The sequence below is a fragment of the Bos indicus genome, chromosome 7 (genome assembly GCF_029378745.1).
Source record: "Bos indicus isolate NIAB-ARS_2022 breed Sahiwal x Tharparkar chromosome 7, NIAB-ARS_B.indTharparkar_mat_pri_1.0, whole genome shotgun sequence".
In the NCBI taxonomy this organism is placed as follows: domain Eukaryota; kingdom Metazoa; phylum Chordata; class Mammalia; order Artiodactyla; family Bovidae; genus Bos; species Bos indicus.
The window spans coordinates 67,920,311-67,935,506 of NC_091766.1; the positions used below are offsets into that span (position 1 = coordinate 67,920,311).

General features: G+C 36.5%; 1 long non-coding RNA gene across 1 annotated transcript in view; it reads right to left on the bottom strand.

The window, feature by feature from the left end:
* LOC139184210 (uncharacterized) overlaps positions 1-15,196 on the bottom strand; it is a 35,064-nt gene continuing 19,868 nt past the window's right edge. The window contains exon 2 of the long non-coding RNA XR_011567775.1: positions 1-15,196. This exon is cut by the window's right edge and continues 19,249 nt beyond it. This is a non-coding gene — a long non-coding RNA (uncharacterized lncRNA).

A 15,196-nucleotide genomic window follows, 5' to 3' on the forward strand; every position in this document is an offset into this window, starting at 1 on the left:
TTTAAAAAAAAGAAACTTGCTGGTATTTTGATAGGGAGTCCATTGAATCTGTAGATAAGTTTGAGAGAAGGAGATGTCTTTACTACATTGAAGCTTCTAATGCACAAACATGGATTATTTCCTTTTATTTATTTATATCTTTTAAAATTTCTCTTTGCAATATCTATAGTTCTCTGTAAGACTTTATCTGTTGCTAGTTATCCCATACATATGATTATTTTTTATGTTGTTATAAATTATAATATAATTACAATATATTTCCTTTTTATCATTCTTGGGTCTTGCTTGCATGAGAAATGCAACAGAAACTTGTATATTGACCTTGTATTCAGCAGTTTTTCTAAGTTCACTTAATAATTCTATTACTTTATAGATTCTTTTGGATGTTTACATAGTTTTAGTTCCTCACTTCTACATTCCATGTTGTTTGCTTCTTTTATATGCCTTATTTGATTAGTCAGGACTCCTTTACAAAGTCAAATAGAAGCAGTGATAGCTGACATATTTGTACATTTCTACACAGCAAGAGGACTTTTTCAGAATTTTATCATTAAGATATTAGACATAATACCAAATCAAGGAAGCTTCCTACTGTTTGTAGTTTGCAAAAGTGTTAAAAAATTAAGAATGAGACTTTTTTCACAGAATTAGACAAAATAATTCTAAAATTTGTATGGAAATACAAAGGCCCCAAGTAGCCAAAGCACTCTTGAGAAAGAACAAAGTTGCAGGTATGATGCTCTTTAAATTCAAACTATCCTACAAAGCTATAGTAATCAAAACAGTATGGTAATGGCACAAAAACAGACACACATAGATCAATGGAACAATCTAGGGAGCCCATAAATAAGTCCACACTTAATGGTCAATTTATGATAAAGGAAGCAAGAATATAAAATGAGAAAAAGTCAATGAAGCAGAAGTAGATGTTTTTCAGGAATTCCCTTGCTTTTTCTCTGCTCCACTGGATGTTGGCAATTTAATCTCTGGTTCCTTTGCGTTTTCTAAATCCAGGTTGTATATCTGGAAGTTTTCAGTTCACCTATTGTTGAAGCCTAGCTTGAAGGATTTTGAGCATTATTTTGCTAGCATGTTAAATGAGTGCAGTTGTACTGCAGTTTGAACATTCTTTGTTGCGGGGAGCCGGTGAGGCATTCCACTCGTGACAAAGGTCATGAGGAAGGAGGCTCGGCATACGCAAAGGCGGGATCGAGCCTCAGGAGTCCCCCTGGATATTCTCGAGCATTTTCCTCCAAAAAACCAGAGTCTGCCTACTTTATTGCTTTGTGCTCTCACCTCTGACTTTACTGGGGGCTGTCCCCTACCACCATCTCGCTCTCTCTCTGTCAAAGAGTTAACTTACAGCTCCAATTAATAAAGTTCCTGGGCAATTAGGAGTGTTTAAATCCAAACCCCTCAGATGGCTCTCTAACTCGCCTGACAAGTTTACCGGGACTCCTGCAGCTATGCATACGATTGTTTACAGTCTCCTAGCCTCCAGAGGCACGGGAAGCTTAAGATATTCAAATAGCTTAGAGCCTCTCAGAGAGTTAAAAACTGTCAGAATAAACTAGTAAAGGATTTCATTGATGAGTCAATGCTTGTTGCCAAGTTTTCACATCCCCTGAATTGTATCCTTGAATATGTATTAATTAATAGTGGGTATGTAGAAAAAATAAGTAGTGGCCTTGGTGTTAGTAACTTTAGACCCTTAAGGTAATAAATTCTTTCTTTGTTGTAAACCCATTACACATCCGCCCTATAGGAATGCAATTTTATCTTTGGAAGATGGTGCCAAACCTTGAAATAATTACTCTTAGAGAAAGTAAGTCTTTGTTGATAAGTCCTTGTCAAGAGTCATAAAATGTTAGTAGGCCTTCTGGCCAGAAGATGATGTAAATCACCTAAACCATTTGTATACGATACATTTGCAGGAAAGAAACCTTGGTTTTTGATAAGAACCAAAGACTGCTGACTTTGCATCCCCTATTATCCTCTATGTGTAACTTAGGGTATAAAAGCCCCTGTTAAAAATAAAGCTACGGGCCTTGCTCACCAATGCTTGGTCTCCCCATGTCATTCTTTCTTTTAACTTCCAGCTGAGTCTCCATCTGGAGCGCGGAACCCACCACGCTTACTAATTATGCCTGGGCTTCTAAGACCCACTCGAGAAGGTATCTAGGGTGAGGCACCTTCCGCTATTCGAGAGGGCGCCTGCGGCCTACGTAAGTGGTGCAAACTTCTTGTCTTGAAGTTTTATTGGTCTCCCGCGTAAACCAAGCTACTCAGCTTCTTTTCTCCACTGAATTTTCCTACTGAGCTATCCTCATTCTATTGTTCTCTATATCTCTAATTAGCATATAAATAGTCGCCGACGCCGTCTCCCCTTCGAATACCCTGGATCAGCCGGGGCTGGTCCTCGGCACTTTGTCATTACCTTTCTTTGGGATTGGAAGGAAAACTGATATTTTCCTGTCCTGTGGCTACTGCTGAGTTTTCCAAATTTGCTGGTATATTGAGTATGGCATAGTTGCTGGCATATTCATCATTTAGAATTTTAAGTAGCTCAGCAAGAATTCCATCAGGCTTCCCAGGTGGCACCAGTGGTTAAAAAAAAAAAAAAAGAGAAAACCCATCTGCCAATTCAGGAGACATAAGAGACATGGATTCAATCCCAAGGTCAGAAAGAAACCCTGGAGGAGGGAATGGCAACCCACTCCAATATTCTTGCCTGGGTAATGCCATGGACAGAGCAGCCTCATGGGCCATGGTCCATAGTGTTGCAAAGTGTCAGACACCCTGAAGCAAGTTAGCGTGCATGCACACAGAATTCCATCACCTCCACACACTTTGTTCATAGTAATGCTTCCTAAGTCCCACTTGACTTTACACTCCAGGATGTCTGGCTCTAGGTGAGTGATCACACCATCGTGGTTATCCAGGTCATTAAGACCTTTTTTGTAGAGTTCTCCTATATATTTTGCCAATTCTTCTTAATCTCTTTTGCTTTGGTTAGATCCTTGCCTTTTCTGTCCTTTATTGTGCCCATCTTTGCATGAAATGTTCCCTTGGTATCTCCAATTTTCTTGGAGAGATCTCTAGTCTTTCCCATTCTGTTGTTTTCCTCTATTTCTATGCATTGTTCACTTAAGAAAGCTTTCTTGTCTCTCCTTTCTAGTCACTGAAACTCTGCATTCAGTTGGGTATATCTTTCCCTTTCATCTTTGCCTTTTGCTTCTCTTCTTTTCTTAGCTATTTGTCAGGCCTCCTCAGACAACCATTTTGCCTTCTTGCATTTCTTTTTCTTGGGGATGGTTTTGGTCACCACCTCCTATACAGTGTTATAAACCTCTGTCCATAGTTCTTCAGGCACTCTATCTACCAGATATAATACCTTGAATCTATTTGTCACTTCCACTGTATAATCATAATGGATTTGATTTAGGTCATACTTGAATGGTCTAGTGGTTTTCCCTACTTTGACTTAAGCCTGAATTTTGCAATAAGAAGCTGATGATCTGAGGCACAGTCAGCCCCAGGTCTTCTTTATGCTCACTGTATAGAGTTTCTCCATCTTCAGCTACAAAGAATATAATCAATCTAATTTTGTTATTGACCATCTGGTGATGCCCATGTGTAGAGATGTCTCTTATGTTATTGAAAGAGGGGTTTGCTATGACCAGTGTGTTTTCTTGCAAAAGTCTTTTAAGTTTTTTTTGTACTTCTGTACTCTTTGTTCTCTTGGAGTAAAAAACCTCCTTTATTATGTACTTCAAGGCCAAGTTTGTCTGTTGCTCCAGATATCTCTTGATTTTCTACTTTTGCATTCCAGTTCCCTATGATGAAAAGAACATCTTTTTATCGGTGTTAGTTCCCAAAGATCTTGTAGGTCTTTGTAGAACCATTCAACTTCAGTTTCTTTGGCGTTAGTGGCTGGGGCATAGACTTGGGTTACTGTGATATTAAATGGTTTGCCTTGGAAATGAACCAAGATCATTCTGTTGTTTTTGAGATAGCACCCAAATGCTGCATTTAGGACTCTTTTGTTGACTATGAGGGCTCCATCCCATTTCTTCTAAAGAATTCTTGTCCACAGTAATAGATATAATGGTCATCTGAATTAAATTTGCCCATTTCCATCCATGTTAATTCACTGATTCCTAAAATGTCAGTGTTCACTCTTGCCATCTCCTGCTTAATCACATGCAATTTACCTTGATTCATGGACCTGACATTCCTAGTTCCTATGCAATATTGTTCTTTATAGCATTGGACCTTATTCACCACCAGACACATCCACAGCTGGGTTTCATTTCTGCTTTGGCCTAGCCTCTTTAGTCTTTCTGGAGCTATTTCTCTGCTCTTCCCCAGTAGCATATTGGACACGTACTGACCTGAGGGGCTCATCTTCTGGTATCATATCTTTTTGCCTTTTCATGGTTTTCTTGAGGCAACAATACTGAAGTGGTTTGCCATTCCCATCTGCAGTGGACCACATTTTGTCAGAGTTTTCCACCATGACCCACATGTCTTGGGTTACCCTGTATGGCATGGCTCATAGCTTTATTGAGTTACACAACGCTGTGATCCATGCCATCATTTTGGTTAGTTTTTTTATGATTGCGGCTTTTGTTCTGGAGGCTGTGGGATTTTGGTTCTTGCTTCTTCTGTCTGCCCTCTGATGGATGAGGATAAGAGGCTTGTGCAAGTTTCCTGATAGCAGCGACTGGCTGTGGGGAAAAACTAGGTCTTGCTCTGGTGGGAACGGCCATGCTCAGTAAATCTTTAGTCCAGTTTTCTGTTGTTGGGTGAGGCTGTGCTCCCTCTCTGTTGTTTGTTTGGCCTGAGAAGGCCTATAGCCTCTATGGTATGGCTAAAGGCAGCCTCTAAAAGGACTCATTACAACATGTGTCTCCCAGGACTGCTGCTGCCAGTGCCCATGTTCCTGTTTCAGGCCACTGCTGACCCATGCGTTTGCATGAGACCCTCAGACACTCACAGGCGGGCCTGGTTCAGTCTTCTGCGGGCTCACTGCTCCTTTTCCCTGTATCCTGGTGCATACAAGGTTTTGTTGGTGCACTCCAAGACTCTGTTTCCCACATTCATGTGGGAATCCTGTTATCAAATCCCATTGTCCTTCAAAATCAGATTCCCTGGGGATTCCCAGTGCTTTTGCCAATCCCCAGGTTGGGAAGTCAAAAATAAATTTATGAATGGGTATTGAATTTTATCAAAAGTGCTTGCTTATCTATTGAGTTGATATTTTTTCTGGTAATGTGGCAATCACGATGATTGATTTTCAAATGTTAAAGTGAAAGGAAAGTAAAGGAAAGTGAAGTCGCTCAGTCGTGTCCTACTCTTTGCGACTCTTTCAAATGTTAAGCTGAGTTTTATTTCTAGAATAAATCTGACTTAATCATGATGTAATATCTTCTATATATTTATTGGTGTATTTATTTTGCTCAATTTTAAATTTCTGTGCCTAAGATCTTAAACATGAGGGACACTGCCCTAATGTTTGGCTTTCTAGTAATGTCCTTGTCAAGTTTTGGCATCAAGATATGCTAATTTGATAAAACCAATTTAAAAGTAGTCATTTTCCATATTTTGGTGAAATTTGTGTAATATTATGGTTATTTCTTCCTTAAATGCTTGGAAGAAAGCCATAGGCAAAGGCCACCTAGGTTTGGAGTTTTGTCATATACATTATGTTACATATTAAATAGCTTTATTAGATAGATGAATATTTATACTTTTAAAATGTAACTTTTGAAAAAATTTCCCATTTCAACTAAACTTTCAAATACATTCGCATAAAGTTGTTCATGATTTCCTATTATCTCTTTTGAAATTGAGTATAGTTTAAATAACGTAAAATGTGCAAGTCTTAAGTATATAGCTCACTAAGTTTTTAATCTATGATTATACATGTATAAAAATCACCACATAAAGATCTAACACTTCAGAAAGTTCCCTCATAAAACTTTCCAGTTGATACTCACACCTGCCCCCAAGGTAACCCCTATTCTGATATACAAAGCAAAATCATAGTTTATCTGTTCTTGGATTTTATATAAACAGAATATATTTATATATTAACATATAAACAGTATATATATTTGTGTTTGACTTCTTTTTCTGACTATATTGTTTTTGAGATTCATCTGGTGTTATATTCATCAGTAGTGTATTCTTATTTTCACTGCCATACGATATTCCATTATATAAATATAGTACAAATTTTAAATCCATTTTTCTATTAGTGGACAGATAGCTTCTTATTTTAAGTTATTACAAAGTTTCTATCAATCTTCTTGTACAAATATTTTTGTAGATATATGACATTTCTTTTTACAATATATGTAGCCATGGAATTGAGGGCCATAGGGTAGGTATAAATTTAACATTATGAGAAACTAATAGGCAGTTGTTAAGAATGGTTGAGCCACTGTATATTCCACCAGTAATATATAATGTTCACAATTTCTCCACACACGCTCCAGTGCTTGGTTTTGTCAATGTGTTAAATTTTAGCATTAATAATGGATGCAATAGTATCCCTTAATCTGAATTTCCCTGTTGAGAATACTGTTCAGAATTTTTTCATGTGTTTATTGGCCTTTTGACTATCTTCTTGGGACAGTACCTTTTCAAGCCATTTGAAATAGTAAATGTGATGGGAGGAAAGCTCATTTTTTTCTAGAATATTTGTCTGGCTGATTTATAAGATATTAGTTTAGATTTACAATGTAATTCAGTATTTTATAGATTATAGTTTGTTTACAGTTATTACAAAATAATGGCTATATTTGCCTTTGCTGCACAGTATATCCTTGTTGCTTATCTATTTTATATATAGTTTGTGTCATTTTTTAAACATTGAGCATTTTCTTACTGATTTATAGGAGTTTTCACATTATACATGAGTCTCTTGTCATATTTATGTGTGTGTGTGTATATATATATATATATCTATATATAATATTTTCCCCTGATCTGTGGCTTTTCTTTCCACTTTGTTAAAGGTGTCTTTTAATGAGCTGAAGATTTTAGTTTTGATTGTCAATTATATCTTTTTTAAAAATAATTTGTGTTCTCTGTGTCTTGTTTAAGAACTTCTGTCTGCCTCAGTAAAATGAAGACATGCATAAAAGTTTTATTTTAGAATTTTATAGTTTTCAACTTTAAATTCACAATCTACTTTAAATTAACTTTTATGTGTAGATTAGTATAGTTCTTTTTTTTTTTTCTCAGTTGTTCCAACATCATTTATTGAATAGGCCTTCCTTTCTCTATAATTTTGGCAAAATAAAGCAACCATATGTGTGCAGATCTACCTTCTACTCTAGACTGTTTCATTAATCTATTTGTCTATTCTTGTTCCAAATATCCCCAGAATAGCTAAAATATTATAGAATGTCTTGAAATTTAGTAGTGTAACTTTTTATTTTTCTCAAGATTTTCTTAACTAGGCTGTGCTTAGTCGCTCAGTCATGTCCGACTCTTTGTGACCCCATGACTGTAGCCCACCAGGCTCCTCTGTCCATGGGGATTCTTCAGGCAAGAATACTGGAGTGGGTGGGCATACCCTCCTCCAGGGGATCTTCCCAACCCAGGGATCAAACCCAGCTCTCCGAAATTACAGATGGATTCTTTACTGTCTGAGCCACCAGGGAAACCCATAGCTAGGCTAGATCTTTATATTTTAAACAAATTTAGTATCTATTTGTCAATATCTGCAAAAAAAAAAAAAAAGCCTTTTGGGATTTTGGTTACTGATTGCATTGACTTTATATATTAATTTTGGGGGTAAGGTAATTGATATCTTAATAATTTATCTCCCAATTTATGAATATGGAATCTATCTCTATTTAATAGATTCTTAAAGGTTAAACTAACCTTGTGTTTCTGAGCTAAAACTCCCTTGGTCAGTATATATAATCCATTTTCATGTATTGCTCTATTCTATTTGCTGATGTATTTTTTTAGGGATTTTATATCTTTTCATTTCTTTTCTTATAAAAAATTTTGTTGGATATTGGTATCTGGATAATGCGGGCCTCATACAATGAGTTGGAAATTGTTTTTTGATCTCTCATCTCTGAATAACTTTGTGTCAGCCCCTATGGACAGAGCAGCCTGGTGGGCTGTGGTCCATGGAATCACAAAAAAGTTGGACACGACTGAAGCGACTTAGCACAGAGGCACAAGACTAGTATTATTCATGTATATGGGAGTGTTTGTAGAAATACTACTAAAGCCATCAAGTCAGGAATTTACTTTGTGGAATGATAACTAATACAGAAATACTTCGTTTTTCTTTATTTTCTGATGTCAGTTTTGGTAAGGTGTTTTCAAGCACTTTGTTCATTTCATATAGCTGGACAAATTTGTTGGCATAATGTTGTTTATAACATTCTCTTGTTATCTTTCAATATATGTAGTGGTGTTATTTTTTTTACTCCTGACAGTCATAGTTTGTATTTTATTTTTTTCTTAATGAGTCTTACAAGGAAGTTCAGTTTTAATGATGTCTTCAAAGAACTCATTTTTTTTCCTGCTTTTTTGATTGTCTCTTTTCTGTTTCATTGATTTCTGCTCTTTCTTTCCACACTGCCCGCCTGCCCCAATTTTATTATTTTATGAGAAGGAAGCTTAAATAATTTATTTTAAACACATTTCTAATATATGTATTTAAAGCAATAAAATTTCATCCAAACTGCTTTAGTTTCATCCCATAAATTTTGACATGTTGAATTGGTATTGTTTTTCCCTTTAAATTATTTTCAGATTTTAAACATTATTTCTTCTTTAACTCAAGGGTTTTTTAGAAATACTTTGTTTGATTTTCAAACAATGTTTGAAGATTTTCTAGTTATCTTTCTCATTGACTTCTGGGCAGGGAACTTTAAGAAACTTCTTTCGTTGTTTTAGGGCTTCCCTTATGGCTCAGTTGCTAACAAATCCGCCTGCAATGAGGGACACCTGGGTTCGATACCTGGGTTTGGAAGATCCCCTGGAGAAGGGAAAGGCTAACAACTCCAGTATCTGGCCTGGAGAATTTCATGTACTAGTCCATGGGGTCACAAAGAGTTGGACACAACTGAGCAACTTTCACTTTCAGGTTCATTATTTTTAAACTTTTGAGACCGGCTTTATAGAGCAACATATGATCTATATTAAAGAATGTTTCTTGAGCATTTGAGAAGACTATTTTCCAAAGCTGTTGTTTGTCATATTAAATGCACGTCTATTTGGTCAAATTGGTTAATAGTGTTGTTTGAAATCTTCTCTAAATTCTGATTAAACACTTTTTTCTATTGACTACTGCTCTTTAAGTTTCTGAGAGAGATAAGTTAACACATCTGACTGTGTCGGTTTGTCTTTATCTTCTCAGTTCTATCAAATCTGGCTTTAGTTTTTGTTTCATGCATGTTGAAATGATATTATTTATGTATGTACTTAGAATGATATCTTATTGATTAACCATTTTGTTATTATGCAATGTTACTTTATTAATACTCTTTGTCTTAAAGTCTACTTTGTCAGATATTTACATAGTCACACAAGCTTTTATGGTTAGAGTGTGTATTTTTCCAATTCTTTTGCTTTTAGCCTATCTGTGCATTTATATTTAAAGTGTATCTTGTAAACAAAAGATAGTTTTATTTTTTTCTAGTCTGTCTGCAAAGATTGTCTGCCAGACTATCTGCTAGTCTGTCTTATTATGAACCACTTTATGCCAATAGATGGAGTATTTGTCCTTAAAAGAAATTCTAATGTAATCATTGACATATTTACTTTTATGTCTAGTGGCCTGTTATCTTTTTATTTGTCCATCTTTGTCTACTCTGACTTCTTTTGGATTAATCATGTGTTTTTTTATTATTCCAGATGAAGCCAACCCCCTCATTGCACCCATACCTTTTTTAATGGTTATTTCAGTGACCACTGTATATCTTGGCTTTCTCAACCTCAAGGCTCTTAGATGTTTGAGACCAGACATTTCCTTATTGAGAGAGTCCTATGCACTGAAGCATTTTTAGCTGCAACCCTGGCTTCTTCCCACTAGATGGCAGTAGAAACATCCCCATCTCGCCCAACCAAAAACGAAATAGCCAAAAGTAGCTCATGTCCCTTTGGAAGAAAAATTACCACTGGTAGAGAACTACTGCTCTAGGGATTACCATAAACATCCTCAATTTTTACCTCACTTTTCAAGATAATTGAATTATTGTTTTGCTACTCCATGAGCAATATAAAACTTTGTAGGGGTACAATTATATTTATTTTTCTCTCCAATTATGTTATTGATGTCATACATGTTATTTCTACATGTATTATGAACTCCTCAATGTATTGTTCTTATAGTGGTTTTTAAAAAATATCCAGTAATTTACTTTTAACTTTAAAAACTATTATTTCACATTTTTGCATATAGTTGATCTTTCTAGTCTAGTCTGAAGATTTGTGTCGCTGATCTGTGCTGATGTCATGGATTGTTCCTTTTTAGCCTAAAAAGCTGGGGACATATTGTCTCAGCTTTCATTTATCTAAAACTGTCTTTATACAGACTTTGATCTTTTTTTAATTCCAATTTTTTTTTCTTTCAGCACTTAAAGAAGTCAACTCTGTTGTCTTTTGTCTTATATTTGTTTTCTGATGAAAATTACTTATCATTTTATGTTTGTTTTCCTACCTACTTTTTTCTGTCTGCATGTCAGAATTTTTGTCTGTGCTTAATTTTTTTCCCTTTATTTTTGGTTTAAACCAGTTTGACAGTTATGACCTGGATGAAATAACTGAATTTTTTTTCCTCAGCTATGTCCATTCTGCTTTGAATACATTAAATACATTTAATTTAATATATGGTAATTTTTCAGTTTTAAGTTTCCACTTGGTTCTATTGTAGAAATTTTACTTTTCTCTTAAAATTCTATTTTTTGTGTCCATTTTGTCTGTGTTTTCTTCTAATCTCTTTAATATATTTTAAGCTATTTTAAGTGAAGAAAAGTGATAGTTGCTCAGTCCTGTCTGACTCTTTACAACCCCATGGACTGCAGCCTGCCAGGCTTCACTGTCCATAGAATTCTCCAGGCAAGAATACCAGAGTGGGTAACTATTCCCTGCTCCAGGGAATTTTTCTGACCCAGGGATCGAACCTGGGGTTTCCTGCATTGCAGGCAGATTCTTCACCATCTGAGCCACCAAGGAAGCCCTTAGTTATTTTAAGGTCTTTGCTAATTCCAATATCTGAGCCATTCCTCAGTCTGCTCCCACTAACAGTTTTTTTTCCTCTCAATTAGGAATCATATAGCTTCTACACTGTTCTCACAGCTTTTTATTGCATTCCCACAATTGTGTAATGAAAAAAATTGTAGTCCCTGGAGTAAATATTATTTTGTACAACTGAAGGCATGTCCTTTCCCTTGTCAATAAGTTACAGAAGAGTCCGCCTTAACAATATGATTGAGTTTCGAGCTGAATTGTGGCTGACTTACAGCTTTGGTTAGGTTCTCTCCACATTTTCAAATGTCTTTAGAACTAACTTGTTCTGTCCTGTGTCTATTATAAGTTACTCCATCTAGTAGGACTTTCGATCTAAGCACTGATGGATGCAGAATGCTCCCTCTGCTTTCTAGTTCAGCTTCCATGCCCCTGACACACACTCGGCAAAGCTCTTTTGGGGAAGGTTGGCAGGCAAGAACAAATTCCCTGCATTTGGAGCTTCTGATTTCAGTCTATTCATGCCAGCTCACAAGGTTTGCAAGTATCTCAGCAAAACTTGATGTTCAGCTTTTCACTGGCCCCTTGGAGACTTTGCAGCATAGAACTTGGCCACTGGTATCTGCTCACCTAGAAATCCCTTAGACTTGTCTTTAATTTAATTTCCTTAGATTACTTTCGTCTGCAAGTCTTCCATATCTTAAATATGCTGGGGGAGATTCAGTTATCTTTTTAGGTTATATGGGTACAGTGGTCCCGTAAGACCTTCTACATTTTATCTGAAAGCAAAATGTTTTTATTTTGAAAACCTCTAAAACCTCTGATGATAAACATTCTTTATTCTGGAAAATTTTTCTTTGTAATCAGTCTTGCCAGATATTTATCAATTTCATTAATCTTTTCCAAAAAGCAAATTTCCCTTTTTTCTATTATATTTTCCATTTCATTGATATTTTAACTTTAAGTTTTTATTTTATATTTAGTATCAGTTCAGTTCAGTTGCTCAGTCATGTCTGACTCTGTGACGCCATGGACCGCAGCAGGCCAGGCCTCCCTGTCCATCACCAACTCCCAGAATTTACCCAAACTCATATCCGTTGAGTCAGTGATGCCATCCAACCATCTCATCCTCTGCCGTCCCCTTCTCCTGCCCTCAAATCTTTCCCAGCATCAGGGTCTTTTAAAATGAGTCAGCTCTTCGCATCAGGTGCCAAAAGTATTGGAGTTTCAGCTTCAACATCAGTCAGTTCTTCCAATGAACACCCAGGACTGATCTCCTTTAGGATGGACTGGTTGGATCTCCTTGCAGTCCAAGGGACTCTCAAGAGTCTTCTCCAAAATCATAGTTCAAAAGCATCAATTCTTCTGTGCTCAGCTTTCTTCATAGTCCAACTATCACATCCATACATGACTACTGGAAAAACCATAGCCTTGACTAGATGGACCTTTGTTGGCAAAGTAATGTCTCTGATTTTTAATATATTGTCTAGGTTACTCATAACTTTACTTCCAAGGAGTAGGTGTCTTTTAATTTCATGGCTGGAGTAATCATCTGCAGAGATTTTTGAGCCCAAGAAAATAAAGTCGTCCACTGTTTCCCCATCTATTTTTCATGAAATGATGGGACTGGATGCCATGATCTTAGTTTTCTGAATGTTGAGCTTTAAGCCAACTTTTACACCCTCCTCTTTCACTTTCATCAAGAGGCTCTTTAGTTCCTCTTCACTTTCTGCCATAAGGGTGGTGTATCTGCATATCTGCGGTTATTAATATTTCTCCCAGCAATCTTGATTCCAGTTTGTGCTTCATCCAGGCCAGCGTTTCTCATGATGTACTCTGCATATAATTTAAATAAGTAGGATGACAATATATAGCGTTGATGTACTCCTTTTCCTGTTTGGAACCAGCCTGTTGTTCCATGTCCCATTCTAACTGTTGCTTCCTGACCTGCATACAGATTTCTTAAGAGGCAGTCAAGTGGTCTAGTACTCCCATCTCTTGAAGAATTTTTCAGGTTATTGTGATCCACACAGTCAAAACTTTGACATAGTCAATAATGCAGAAATAGATGTTTTTCTGGAACTCTTGCTTTTTTGATGATCCAGCGGATGTTGGCAATTTGATCTCTGGTTCCTCTGCCTTTTCTAAAACCATCTTGAACATCTGGAAGTTCATAGCTTATGTACTGTTGAAGCCTGGCTTGGAGAATTTTGAACATTACTTTACTAGCTTGTGAGATGAGTACAATTGTGTGGTAGTTTGAACACTCTTTGGCATTGCCTTTCTTTGGGATTGGAATGAAAACTGACCTTTTCCAGTCCTGTGGCCACTGCTGAGTTTTCCAAAGTTGCTGGCATATTGAGGGCAGCACTTTCACAGCATCATCTTTTAGGATTCGAAGTAGCTCAACTGGAATTCCATCACCTCCACTAGCTTTGTTCGTAGTGATGCTTTCTAAGGCCCACTTGACTTCACATTCCAGAATCTCTGGCTTTAGGTGAGTGATAACACCATCATGGTTGTCTGGGTCATGAAGACCTTTTTTGTATAATTCTGTGTATTCTTGCCACCTCTTCTTAATATTTTCTGCTTATGTTAAGTCCATACCATTTCTGTCGTTTATTGTGCTCATCTTTGCATGAAATGTTCTCTTGGTATCTCTAATTTTCTTGAAGAGATCTCTAGTCTTTCCCATTCTATTGTTTGACTCTATTTCTTTGCATTGATCATTGAGGAAGCTTTCTTATCTCTCCTTGCTATTCTTTGGAACTCTGCATTCAGATGGATAAATCTTTCCTTTTCTCCTTTGCCTTTTGCTTCTCTCCTCCTCAGACAACCATTTTGCTTTTTTGCATTTCTTTTTCTTGGGGATGGTCTTGATCACCACCTCATGTAATGTACAATGTCACAAACCTCTGCCCATAGTTCTTTAGGCATTCTATCAGATCTAATCTCTTGAATCTATTTGTCACTTATACTGTATATCTGTAAGGGATTTGATTTAGGTTACATATGAATGGTCTAGTGGTTTTCCCTACTTTCTTCAAGTTAAGTCTGAATTTGGCAATAAGGTGTTCATGATCTGAGCCACAGTCAGCTCCTGGTCTCGTTTTTGCTGACTGTATAGATCTTCTCCATCTTTGGCTGCAAAGAATATAATCAATCTGATTTCGGTGTTGACCATCTGGTGATGTCCATGTGTAGAGCCTTCTCGTGTTGTTGGAAGAAGGTGTTTGCTATGACCAGTGCGCTCTTTTGGCAAAACTCTGTTAGCCTTTGCCCTGCTTCATTTTGTACTCCAAGGCCAATTTTTTTCTATAGTAAATCAGAAATTCTAGTTGGAAGAGCAAAACAAAAAACTTAAAGTTCATTCTGATAACTGAAAGAAGCAAAGACTATCCACTAGTAACAGGCATATCTAACACTTAGAGCTTGGTCTGTAACATCCTTCTCCACTGAAAGAAACCATGGTTGATTCTGATTCCAAGGTTTGTGCCAGTTTGAGACAAGATAAACCTGAAATATTCTGGAACAAGCCAGAAAGTAAGGAAATATGGAAAAAGTGATGAAAGCATGTAACAGGGGCACAGACGGCAGCTTTGGGCACCAAAATAATTAAGGACAGAAATAAATTATAAACCACTGAGAGAAAATATGAGAATTTATTAGTTCATTTCTATAAAATATCGATAGGGAAATAAAGTAGAATAATTATATTACAATGCTAAGGGCTGAACAGTGAAAATGCAGGGCATGCTGCAGCTAGAAAATTGAGTTTGCAACCATGTTAATCAAGATTAGATCCATGAATATTAAATCTTTAGGAAATTTCCATGAGGAGCAGGATATTTGCACAGGCTTTATCATCAGCTATAAGGGGGAAACATCGAATAGTATAGTGGAGAAATCAGATAGCACCTTAACCGAGTGATCAAAGTTACCACTACAAAGGAAACACAGATGGACATCA